The 13,376-nt window shown below is 39.4% G+C and overlaps 1 protein-coding gene across 1 annotated transcript in view; it reads right to left on the bottom strand.

Moving 5' to 3' along the window:
* The window catches only part of ZSCAN9 (zinc finger and SCAN domain containing 9), a 31,029-nt gene that overhangs the window by 3,288 nt on the left and 14,365 nt on the right, over positions 1–13,376 (bottom strand).

Here is a 13,376-nt window from a genome sequence, read left to right as displayed (position 1 = left end):
ACTGCAAAAACAGCCAGAAAAAATTTCGATAAGCAGTTACCCATCAGGAATTACCTTAAATGTAAATGGACTTAATTCTCCAATAAAAGAGTGGCTGAATGGATAAAAAGTCAAGACCCATCTATATGCTGCCTACAAAAGAGTCATTGTAGATATGAGGACACACAAGACTGAAAAGTAAGGGATGGAAAAAGATACTCCATGCAAATGGGAACCAAAAGAAAGCTGGAGTAGCTATACTTTTATACAATTTCAGATGAAATTGACTTTAAAACAAAGACTAATAAGAGACAAAGGAGGGCATGACATAATGATAAAGGGGTCAATCCAACAAGAAGATAGAACATTTGTAAATATTTATGCACCCAACTTAGGAGCACTTAAGTAATATAAAGCAAATATTAAACAAATAAAAGGAGAACTAGGGGCACCTGGGTGGCTCAGTGGGTTAAAGCTTCTGCCTTGGGCTCAGGTCATGATCCCAGGGTCCTGGGATCGAGCCCTGCATCCAGCTCTCTGCTCGGCGGGGAGCCTGCTTCCTCCTTTCTCTCTACCTGCCTCTCTGCCTACTTGGGATCTCTGTCTGTCAAATAAATAAATAAAATCTAAAAAAAAGGAGAACTAACCAGAAACCAATATTGCACTATATGTTAACTAACCAAAATTTAAATAAAATTTTTAAAAAGGAATAAAAAGAGAAATAGGAATCCAAAAGTAGGGCCTTCCATTGATGGGTAGATTATCCAGACACATTGGCCTTACATGATACAGGAGACCAAATAGACAACAGATATTTACAGAACATTCCAGCCTAAGGCAACAGAATACACGTTCTCCTCAGGAGTACATGGAACATTTCTCAAGATACAGCATATGATATGCTACAAAACAAGTCTTTTTTTTTTTTTTAAAGATTTATTTATTTATTTGACAGAGATCACAAGTAGGCAGAGAGGGAGGCAGAGAGAGAGGGGGGTAAGCAGGCTCCCTCCTGAGCAGAGAGCCTGATGCGGGGCTCAATCCCAGGACTCTGAGACCATGATCTGAGCCGAAGGCAGAGGCTTAACCCACTGAGCCACCCAGGCGCCCCAAGACTTTTTTTTTTTAATTAAAATTCAATTAGCCAACGTATAGTCCAGCCTTAGTTTTTTTTTTTTGTTTGTTTTTTTTTTTTTGTTGTTGTTGTTTTTTTTTTACGATTTCATCTATTTGACAGAGATCAAGTAGGCAGAGAGGCAGGCAGAGGGAGAGGAGGGGAGTCGGCTCCCTGCTGAGCAGAGAGCCTGATGTGGGCCTTGAACCCAGCACCCTGGGATCATGACCTGAGCCGAAGGCAGATGGCTTTAACCCACTGAGCCACCCAGGCTCCCCCATCCTTAGTTCAATGATTCATTACTTGTGTATAACACCCAGTGCTCATCATATCATGTCACAAAACAAGTCTTAATAAATTCAAAATTACTGAATCATGTGAGTGTCTTCTAACCACACTGGTATGAAATTAATTATACAAAACATAAAATTCACAAATATGTGGAGATTAAATAACATGCTACTGAACAACTAATAGGCCAAAGGAGATATCAAAAAAATACCTTGAGACAAATGAAAATGGGAATGTAATATACCATATGGGATGCAGCAAAAGCAGTTGTAAGAAGTTCATAGTGATAAATGACTATCTTGCAAAAGAAGTCTCAAACAATCTAACTACACATTAAGAAACTAGAAAAAGAAGAACAACTGAAGGCCAAAGTTAGCAGAAGGAAGAAAATGAGATTATGTCAGAAATAAATGAAATAGAGACTAAAAAGAAAGAAAAGATTAATGAAACTAAAAACCTGTTCTTTGAAAAGATAAAATTAACAAACGTCTAGCTAGAATCACCAAGAAAAAAAAAAAAGAGGACTGAATAAAAAATCAGAAAGGAAAGAGATGATAGAACTGATACCACAGAAATACCAGAGATCATAAGAGACTACAATGAACAATTATAGGCCAATAGCTTGGACAACCTAGAAGAAATAGGTAAATTCCTAGAAACATACAACCTACCAAGTCTGAATCATGATGAAATAGAAAATCTGATCAAGGAGGAGTCAAGATGGCGGAGAAGCAGGCTGAGACTACTTCAGCTAGCAGGAGATCAGGTAGATAGCTTATCTAAAGATTGCAAACACCTGCAAATCCATCGGCAGATGGAAGAGAAGAAGAACAGCAATTCTAGAAACAGAAAATCAACCACTTTCTGAAAGGTAGGACTGGCAGAGAAGTGAATCCAAAGCGACGGGAAGATAGACCCCGGGGGGATGGGCCGGCTCCTGGCAAGTGGCAGAGCAATGGAGCACAAAATCAGGACTTTTTAAGTCTGTTCCGCTGAGGGACATCACTCCAGAGGCTAAACCGGGACGAAGCCCACGCGGGGTCAGTGTGGCCTCAGGTCCCGCAAGGTCACAGAAGGATCGGGGGTGTCTGAGTGTCGCAGAGCGTGCGGGTACTGGAACGGAGAAGCCGGCTACAGAGAAAGAGCCGACAGTAAGCTCCCAGCTCGGGGTTACCTTGAACTGGTCGCAGGCTCGGTGAGCTCGGAGCGTGGCCGGAGGTCAGGCAGAGGGGAGTTACTGGGCGCTGTTCCCTGAGGGCTCACTGAGGAGTGGGGCCCCGGGCTCTCGGCTCCTCCAGGCCGAAGACCAGGAGGCTGCCATTTGTATTCCCGTCCTCCGGAACTCTACGGAAAGCGCTCAGGGAACAAAAGCTCCTGAAAGCAAACCCAAGCAGATTTCTCATCCTGCCCCAGGTAAGGGCGGTGCAATTCCGCCTGGGGCAAAGACACTTGAGAATCACTACAAAGGCCCCTCCCCCAGAAGATCAATAAGAAATCCAGCCAAGACCAAGTTCACCTACCAAGGAGTGCAGCAGAATTCCAGAGGAGGAGAAAGCAAAGCACGGAACTCATGTCTTTCTCCCTGTGATTCTTCAGTTTTGCAGTTAATTTAAATTTTTTTTTCTTTTTCATTTTTTTCTCTTCTTCTGCTAAAATTTTTTTAACTTTTACCCTTTTCTTTTTAACGTTTTTTAACTAGTTTATTTAATATATATATATTTTCTTTTTTATACTTTTCTTTATTCTTTTTTTAAATTCTTTTCTTTTCTTTTTTGTTTTGTTTTGTTTTCTTTCTTTATTTCTGAACCTCTTTTTATCCCCTTTCTCCCCCCTCACGATTTGGGATCTCTTCTGATTTGGTTAAAGCATATTTTCCTGGGGTTGTTGCCACCCTTCTAGTATTTTACTTGCTCCTTCATATACTCTTATCTGGACAAAATGACAAGACGGAAAAATTCACCACAAAGAAAAGAACAGGAGGCAGTATCGAAGGCTAGGGACCTAATCAATACAGACCTTGATAATATATCAGATCTAGAGTTCAGAATGACAATTCTCAAGGTTCTAGCCGGGCTCGAAAAAGGCATGGAAGATATTAGAGAAACCCTCTTGGGAGATATAAAAGCCCTTTAGGGAGAAATAAAAGAACTAAAATCTAACCAAGTTGAAATAAAAAAAGCTATTAATGAGGTGCAATCAAAAATGGAGGCTCTCACTGCTAGCATAAATGAGGCAGAAGAAAGAATTAGCGATATAGAAGACCGAATGACAGAGAATAAAGAAGCTGAGCAAAAGAGGGACAAACAGCTACTGGACCACGAGGGGAGAATTTAAGAGATAAGTGACACCATAAGACGAAACAACATTAGAATAATTGGGATTCCAGAAGAAGAAGAGAGAGAGAGGGGAGCAGAAGGTATACTGGAGAGAATTATTGGGGAGAATTTCCCCAATATGGCAAAGGGAACAAGCATCAAAATTCAGGAGATTCAGAGTACGCCCCTGATATATTCAGAGCACTAAGCGACAAAAACATGCAGCCAAGAATACTATATCCAGCTAGGCTATCATTGAAAATAGAAGGAGAGATTTAAAGCTTCCAGGACAAACAAAAACTGAAAGAATTTGTAAGCACCAAACCAGCTCTACAGGAAATATTGAAAGGGGTCCTCTAAGCAAAGAGAGAGCCTACAGGAGGTAGATCAGAAAGGAGAGAAAATATACAGTAACAGTCACCTTACAGGCAATACAATGGCACTAAATTCATATCTCTCAATAGTTACCCTGAATGTTAATGGGCTAAATGCCCCAATCAAAAGACACAGGGTATCAGAATGGGTAAAAAAACAAAACCCATCTATATGTTGCCTACAAGAAACTCATTTTAAGCCCGAAGACACCTCCAGATTTAAAGTGAGGGGGTGGAAAAGAATTTACCATGCTAAAGGACATCAGAAGAAAGCAGGAGTAGCAATCCTTATATCAGAGCAATTAGATTTTAAGCCAAAGACTATAATAAGAGATGAGGAAGGATACTATATCATACTCAAATGGTGTGCCCAACAAGAAGATCTAACAATTTTAAATATCTATGCCCCAACGTGGGAGCAGCCAACTATATAAACCAATTAATAACAAAATCAAAGAAACACATCAACAATAATACAATAAGAGTAGGGGACTTTAACATCCCCCTCACTGAAATGGACAGATCATCCAAGCAAAAGATCAAGGAAATAAAGGCCTTAAATGACACACTGGACCAGATGACATCACAGATATATTCAGAACATTCATCCCAAAGCAACAGAATACACATTCTTCTCTAGTGCGCATGGAACATTCTCCAGAATAGATCACATCCTTGGTCCTAAATCAGGACTCAACTAGTATCAAAAGATTGGGATCATTCCCTGCATATTTTCAGACCACAATGCTCTGAAGCTAGAACTCAACCACAAAAGGAAGTTTGGAAAGAATCCAAATACATGGAGACTAAACAGCATCCTTCTAAAGAATGAATGGGTCAACCGGGAAATTAAAGAAGAATTGAAAAAAATCATGGAAACAAATGATAATGAAAACACAATGGTTCAAAATCTGTGGGACACAGGCTGTCCTGAGAGGAAAATATGTATCAGTACAAGCCTTTCTCAAGAAACAAGAAAGGTCTCAGGTATACAACCTAACTTAACCCTACACCTAAAGGAGCTGGAGAAAGAACAAGAAAGAAACCCTAAACCCAGCAGGAGAAGAGAAATCATAAAGATCAGAGCAGAAATCAATGAAATAGAAACCAAAAAAAACAATAGAACAAATCAATAAAACTAGGAGCTGGTTCTTTGAAAGAATTAATAAAATTGATAAACCCCTGGCCAGACTTATCAAAAAGAAAAGAGAAAGGACCCAAATAAATAAAATCATGAATGAAAGAGGAGAGATCACAACTAACACCAAAGAAATACAAACAATTATAAGAACATACTATGAGCAACTCTACGCCAACAAATTTGACAATCTGGAAGAAATGGATGCATTCCTAGAAACATATAAACTACCACAACTGAACCAGGAAGAAATAGAAAGCCTGAACAGACCCATAACCAGTAAGTAGATTGAAACAGTCATTAAAAATCTCCAAACAAACAGGAGCCCAGGGACAGATGGCTTCCCGGGGGAATTCTACCAAACATTTAAAGAAGAACTAATTCCTATTCTCCTGAAACTGTTCCAAAGAATAGAAATGGAAGGGAAACTTCCAAACTCATTTTATGAGGTCAGCATCACCTTGATCCCAAAACCAGACAAGGATCCCATCAAAAAAGAGAGCTATAGACCAATATCCTTGATGAACACAGATGCGAAAATTCTCACCAAAATACTAGCCAATAGGATTCAACAGTACATTAAAAGGATTATTCACCACAACCAAATGGGATTTATTCCAGGGCTGCAAGGTTGGTTCAACATCCGCAAATCAATCAATGTGATACAACACATCAATAAAAGAAAGAACAAGAACCATATGATACCCTCAATAGCTGCTGAAAAAGCATTTGACAAAGTACAGCATCCCTTCCTGATCAAAACTCTTCAAAGTGTAGGGATAGAGGGCACATACCTCAATATTATCAAAGCCATCTATGAAAAACCCACCGCAAATATCATTCTCAATGGAGAAAAACTGAAAGCTTTTCCGCTAAGGTTAGGAACACGGCAGGGATGTTCATTATCACCACTGCTATTCAACATAGTACTAGAGGTCCTAGCCTCAGCAATCAGACAACAAAAGGAAACTAAAGGCATCCAAATCGGCAAAGAAGAAGTCAAACTATCACTCTTCGCAGATGATATGATACTATATGTGGAAGACCCAAAAGACTCCACTCCAAAACTGCTAGAACTTGTACAGGAATTCAGTAAAGTATCAGGATATAAAATCAATGCACAGAAATCAGTTGCATTTCTCTACATCAACAACAAGACAGAGGAAAGAGAAATTAAGGAGTCAATCCCATTTACAATTGCACCCCAAACATAAGATACCTAGGAATAAACCTAATCAAAGAGGCGAAGAATTTATACTCAGAAAACTATAAAGTACTCGTGAAAGAAATTGAGGAAGACACAAAGAAATGGAAAAATGTTCCATGCTCCTGGATTGGAAGAATAAATATTGTGAAAATGTCTATGCTACCTAAAGCAATCTACACATTTAATGCAATTCCTATCAAAGTACCATCCATCTTTTTCAAAGAAATGGAACAAATAATTCTAAAATTTATATGGAACCAGAAAAGACCTCGAATAGCCAAAGGGTTATTGAAAAAGAAAGCCAAAGTTGGTGGCATCACTATTCCGGACTTCAAGCTCTATTACAAAGCTGTCACCATCAAGACAGCATGGTACTGACACAAAAACAGACACATAGATCAATGGAACAGAATAGAGAGCCCAGAAATAGACCCTCAACTCTGGTCAACTAATCTTCGACAAAGCAGGAAAGAATGTCTAATGGAAAAAAGACGGCCTCTTTAATAAATGGTGTTGGGAAAAATGCAGAAAAATGAAATTGGACCATTTCCTTACACCACACACAAAAATAGACTCAAAATGGATGAAGGACCTCAATGTGCGAAAGGAATCCATCAAAATCCTTGAGGAGAACACAGGCAGCAACCTCTTCGACCTCAGCCGCAGCAACATCTTCCTAGGAACAACGCCAAAGGCAAGGGAAGCAAGGGCAAAAATGAACTATTGGGATTTCATCAAGATCAAAAGCTTTTGCACAGCAAAGGAAACAGTTAACAAAATCAAAAGACAACTGACAGAATGGGAGAAGATATTTGCAAACGACATATCAGATAAAGGGCTAGTGTCCAAAATCTATAAAGAACTTAGCAAACTCAACACCCAAAGAACAAATAATCCAATCAAGAAATGGGCAGAGGACATGAACAGACATTTCTGCAAAGAAGACATCCAGATGGCCAAAAGACACATGAAAAAGTGCTCCATATCACTCGGCATCAGGGAAATACAAATCAAAACCACAATGAGATATCACCTCAGGCCAATCAGAATGGCTAAAATCAATAAGTCAGGAAATGACAGATGCTGGCGAGGATGCGGAGAAAGGGGAACCCTCCTACACTGTTGGTGGGAATGCAAGCTGGTGCAGCCACTCTGGAAAACAGCATGGAGGTTCCTCAAAATGTTGAAAATAGAACTGCCCTATGACCCAGCAATTGCAGTACTGCGTATTTACCCTAAAGATACAAATGTAGTGATCCAAATGGGCACATGCACCCGAATGTTTATAGCAGCAATGTCCACAATAGCCAAACTATGGAAAGAACCTAGATGTCCATCAACAGATGAATGGATCAAGAAGATGTGGTATATATACACAATGGAATATTCTGCAGCCATCAAAAAAAATGAAATCTTGCCATTTGCGACAACATGGATGGAACTAGAGCGTATCATGCTTAGCGAAATAAGTCAAGCAGAGAAAGACAACTATCATATGATCTCCCTGATATGAGGAAGTGGTGATGCAACATGGGGGCTTAAGTGGGTAGGAGAAGAATAAATGAAACAAGATGGGATTGGGAGGGAGACAAACCATAAGTGACTCTTAATCTCACAAAACAAACTGAGGGTTGTTGGGGGGAGGGGTGTTGGGAGAAGGCGGGTTTGGTTATGGACATTGGGGAGGGTATGTGCTTTGGTGAGTGCTGTGAAATGTGTAAATCTGGCGATTCACAGACCTGTATCCCTGGGGATAAAAATATATTATATGTTTATAAAAAATAAAAAAATTCAAGGTAAAAAAAATAATCTGAACAAAACCGTTAACTAGGAAGGAGATTTAATCAATAAGCAAAATGTCCAAACAGCAACAAAAAAGTCCCAAGACTAGACAGCTTCACTACAGAATTCTACCAAATATTCAAAGAATATTGATCTTTTTCAAATTTTTATAAAAAAGATAAGAGGAAGGAATTTCACACTCCTTTTATGAGGCCATCATTACCCTGGTATCAAAATCAGACAAGGATGACACAAGAAAAGAATATTACAGGCCAATCGTCCTATTGAATATAGATGCAAAAATCCTCAAAATATTATCAACATTCAACAATACAGTAAAATAATCATACACATGATCAAGTGGCATTTATTCCAGGGATGCCAAGATGGTTCGACTTCCGCAAATCAGTCAATGTGATACACCACATTAACAAAATGAAGGAGAAAGATTGTATGATCATCTCAATAGATGGAGAAAATGTATTTGATAAAAGTTAACATCACTTATGATAAAAACTCTCAACAAGGGGGGTATAGAAGGAATATAACATAATGAAGGCCATATATGACAAGCCCACAGCTAACATCAAAAGTGAAAAGTTGAAAACTTTCCTTCTAAGATCAGGAACAGATGGCTGCCCACTCACCCCTTTTATTCAACACAGTATTGAAAGTCCTAGCCAGAGCAATTAGGCAAGAAAAAGAAATAAAAAGGTACCCAAATTGGTAAGGAGGAAGTGAAACTGTCATATTTGCAGATGACATGATATTATATATGGAAAATGTGGAACACCTGGGTGGCTCAGTTAGTTAAGCATCTGGCTTTGACTCAGGATAGATCCCAGGGTCCTGGGACCAAGTCCTGCATTGGGCTCCTCGCGTGGCAGGGAGCCTGCTTCTCCTCCTGCCTTGTGCTCTCTCTCAGAAAAATAAATAAATAAAATCTTTTGAAAAGGATATGCTAGACACATACACAGTTCAAGCCACTAAATGAATTCAGAAAAATTATAGGATACAACATCAATACACAAAAATTTGTTGTTCCTCTATACTAATAATGAATTATCAATGAAATTAAGAAAATAATCCCACTTACAATTACACCAAAAAGATTTACATGCCCAGAAATAAATTTAACTAAGGAGTAACAGATCCATATATTGAAAATTATAAGAACATTAATGAAAGAAAAGGAAGACAAATAAATGGAAAGACAGTCAATGTTCATGAACTAGAAGGATTAATATTGTTAAAATGTCCATACTTCCTGAAGCAATCTACAGATTCAATGAAATTCCTATTAAAATTCCAAAGATTTGGGAAGCTTTTGCCTTGGATGGGAAATGGAAGCATGGATTCAGCATGCCATGGTGGCACATTCACCCTTCATTCTTTCCCTCAGGATCAGTGTCGATTTGTCCTTTCAAATATAGGGTTTTTTTCATCTGAAAGAATTCTCCTTATTTAGATTGAAAAATGTAATTCTAATGGCATTTTTCACAGAAATAGAACAAACAATTAAAAAAATTTGTATGGAACCATAAAAGACCCTAAAAGAGTAGCCAAAACAGTCTTGAAAAAGAACAAAGCTGGAGTCATCATATTCCCTGATTTCAAACAATATTACACAATTATTGTAATTAAGAGTATGGCATTGGCATAAAAACAGGCACACAGATCAATGAAACAAAATAGACATCCCAGAAATAAGCCCATCCATATATGGTCAATTAATTTACGACAAAGGAGCCAAGAATATACAATGGGAAAAGGACAGTCTCTTAGGTAAATGGTGTTGGGAAAATTGGACAGTCACATGCAAAATAATGAATCTGGACCACTATCTTTTGCCACTTACAAAAGTCAACTCAAAATGGATTAGACTTGAATGTAGGACCTGAAACAAAATTCCTAAAAGAAAACATAGGCAGTAAGCTCTTTGGTATAGGTCTTGGCAGTGATTTTTAAAATCTGACACCAAAAACAAAAGCCAAAATAAACAAGTGGATTTGCATCAAACTAAAAAGCTTCTGCACACTAAAGGAAACCATCAACAAAATGAAAAGGCAACCTATGGAATGGAAAAATATATTTGCAAATCACATTATCTGATAAATGTCTAATATCTGAAATACATAAGGAATTCATACTACTCAATAGCAAAGCAAAACAAACAACGAACAATCCAACTTACTAAAAAATGGGCAAAAGATCCGAATAGACATTTTTCCAAAGGAGACCTACAGATGGCCAACAGACACATGAAAAGATGCTCTACATTATTAGTCATCAGGGAAATGCAAATCAAAACCATAACAGGATATCTCCTCACACCTGTTAGAATGGATCTTATAAAAAAAGACACAAGAAATAACAAATGTTGGCAAGGATGTGGAGAAAAGGGAATCCTCGTGCACAGTTTGTGGGAACATAAATTTGGTGCAGCCACGGAAACAGTATGGAGGTTCCACAAAAAATTAAAATTGAACTACCCTATGATGCAACAATTCCACTTCTATTTATCAAAACAACCACCACCAACAAAATAAACAACAAACAAAAACAAAAACAAAACACTACTCAAAAAGATATATGCACGTCACATTCACTGCAGCATTATTTACGATAGCAAGATATGGAAACAAGTGTTCATGGATGGATAAGAGGGTAAGAAATTGTGGTGTAAATATACACACTGGGGTATGGTAAGAGCATGGTTTAGAACAGCTCTCTCCCCAGGCCCTTTGTTTAGGAACCTGTCTCTGTTGGTATCACATCCAGCAGTCAGGCATCATTAATCGGTGGCTGATTTCTCTACTGTTTTCAGCAATACCTTATGCCATACAATATTCAAGTATGATACAATTAAATTTAAATCCCTCTGCAATTAAGAGTATGGCAAGGATAGTTTTGGGGGGCAATATGTAGAGGTTTCTTTCTGACCCCAGGAAGACTCTTGTCTTTTTCCCTGGCTCTCCTTGGTAAACTAGCCAGCCCAAGATTTGTTACTCAGCTTTCACGGGGTCATTAGCTTCCTTTAAATTGCCTGCACTGTTTCAGAGAGTACCTTTAGGCTTGATCTTTCCCATAATCTGTTCCAGGTATAGCCAGTTCCATTGGGGAGAGCCTCGAAGCACTCTGCTCTTCGACCACCCCTTCACCAGGGCGAAATATGGGTCACTGCTTCAGAGCTGAGGACAGGGACAGTTACCTACTTCTCTCAGTGACACTTCCGCATTATGATTACGGTTCTGGGCCGGGCAGTAGCCTCTAGTCTTCCCAGCGCAGAACCTCTGCCCTATGAGTGAGCTTGGGTGAGGGCTTTTGGGGCTCCAGTTTTCTTAGCTGGCCATCCCCAAAGTGGAGCCTCTGCCCTATGAGCAGGGGCTGGGTGCAGGGAGGAGCTCTTGACTTCCTGGTCATTCTTGCCCGGAATTTAGTCTCTGAAAAAGAGAGCTTTGGAGGGATTTAAAAAATGTTGGTGCCTTGTGCCTCTTGGGGGGTACCTTAGGCTTTGCTTGAGCCTGGGGAACTGGGAGCCCCATCTTGTTGGACATACCCACCCAGACTGGAGCTTCCCTCATGCTGATTCAGTGCGGATGTGGATAGGACAGGAAGTAGCTCATGGCACAAGTGCTACAGATTGTGTTCGTACCAAAATTTAGTAGATTTTCTTGAACAAATGTTTCCTTATTTGCTGTTTGCTCTTAGGACAATTTCCAGAGATTATATGTGGTAGTGTTCACCAGTTAAGACTGTTTCACTCTGGGGGCACCTGGGTGGCTCAGTGGGTTAAGCCTCTGCCTTCGGCTCAGGTCATGATCTCAGGGTCCTGGGATCGGGCCTCACATCGGGCTCGCTGCTCAGCGGGGAGCCTGCTTTCCTCTTCTCTCTCTGCCTGCCTCTCTGCCTACTTGTGATCTCTGTCTGTCAAATAAGTAAATAAAATATTAAAAAAAAAGACTATTTCACTCTGAATTGGTCCAAGAAGCCCCTCATGATGCCAATTCAGAAGTTATCTTTAAGATTTAATTTTTAATGATTTATTCCTAGCTTAATAATGGGTATTAAATGTTTATCAGTCATAGTCCATCCTTCCTGTGCTATGTGTTATGGACCTTTTGGGCTAGTATTTATGTGAGATTTTTGAATTAATATTTATAAATAAGTTTGGTTAGTTTTCTCTATGCTAGTTTTGACAGCTCTTAATATTGATGTAATATTTACTTTATAAAAGAACTTGGCTTAAATGTATACAGTAATGTATGTCAATTATTTCTCAACAAAACTAGGGGGGAAAACCCTACTTGGAATAATTTCCTCTTTTCTCTATGCTCCAGAAAAGTTTTTATAGGTTTTACTGTGAAATTCACTGAACCTGGTGCTGTCTTAGGACTAGAACTTTGACAATTTTTCTGTTTCTTCTCCGTCTGTAGCAGAGATTTCTCACTGTCTACCCAACATTCATTTTCCTTTTCCTCTTCAGAGCCATAATCCTGATTCTAACTGGAATACAGGACAATGTTTTGCAGCCTCCCAAGCAGCTGGCGGTGGCCTTGAGACTACGTTCCAGTCAATGGGGCACCTGTGGAAGTGCTGTGGGGCTCTCAGCGAAGGGCCTACAGGGAGTTGGCTCAGCTAGGACTAGAATTCTTTCATTCTGCTTTTCTTATCCCTTTACTCTTATACTGTAGATGTGACTGCTGGAGATCTAGCAGCCTCACTGGATCTTAAGTTGATCTTGAGAAATGTCAGCAGACACCACAACGGTTTAACAGAAATGTATAAGACTATAGCCCTGGAAATAACGTGTATGTGTGTGTGTGTGTGTGCGTGTGCGTGTATCTCCCTATATGACACAATGGAACTGCCATATCTGTCCTAAACTGTCTCTATACTTCTTTTTTTTTTAAAGATTTTATTTATTTTATTTGACAGATAGAGATCACAAGTAGGCAGAGAGGCAGGCAGAGAGAGAGGGAGTAGGAAGCAGGCTCCCTGCTGAGCAGAGAGCCCGATGTGGGGCTCGATCCCAGGACCCTGGGATCATGACCTGAGCTTAAGGCAGAGGCTTTAACCCACTGAGCCACCCAGGTGCCCCTATACTTCTTTTATAAAAAAGAAAAATGAAGTTTTATTTAAGCCACTATTACTTGGACTGTTTTATCATATTTAA

Source organism: Mustela nivalis, assembly GCF_964662115.1.
Source record: "Mustela nivalis genome assembly, chromosome: 5".
NCBI classification, from domain to species: Eukaryota; Metazoa; Chordata; class Mammalia; order Carnivora; family Mustelidae; genus Mustela; species Mustela nivalis.
The sequence above is the reverse complement of the archived record's forward strand: the minus strand, read 5'-3'. Positions and strand labels throughout refer to the sequence as shown.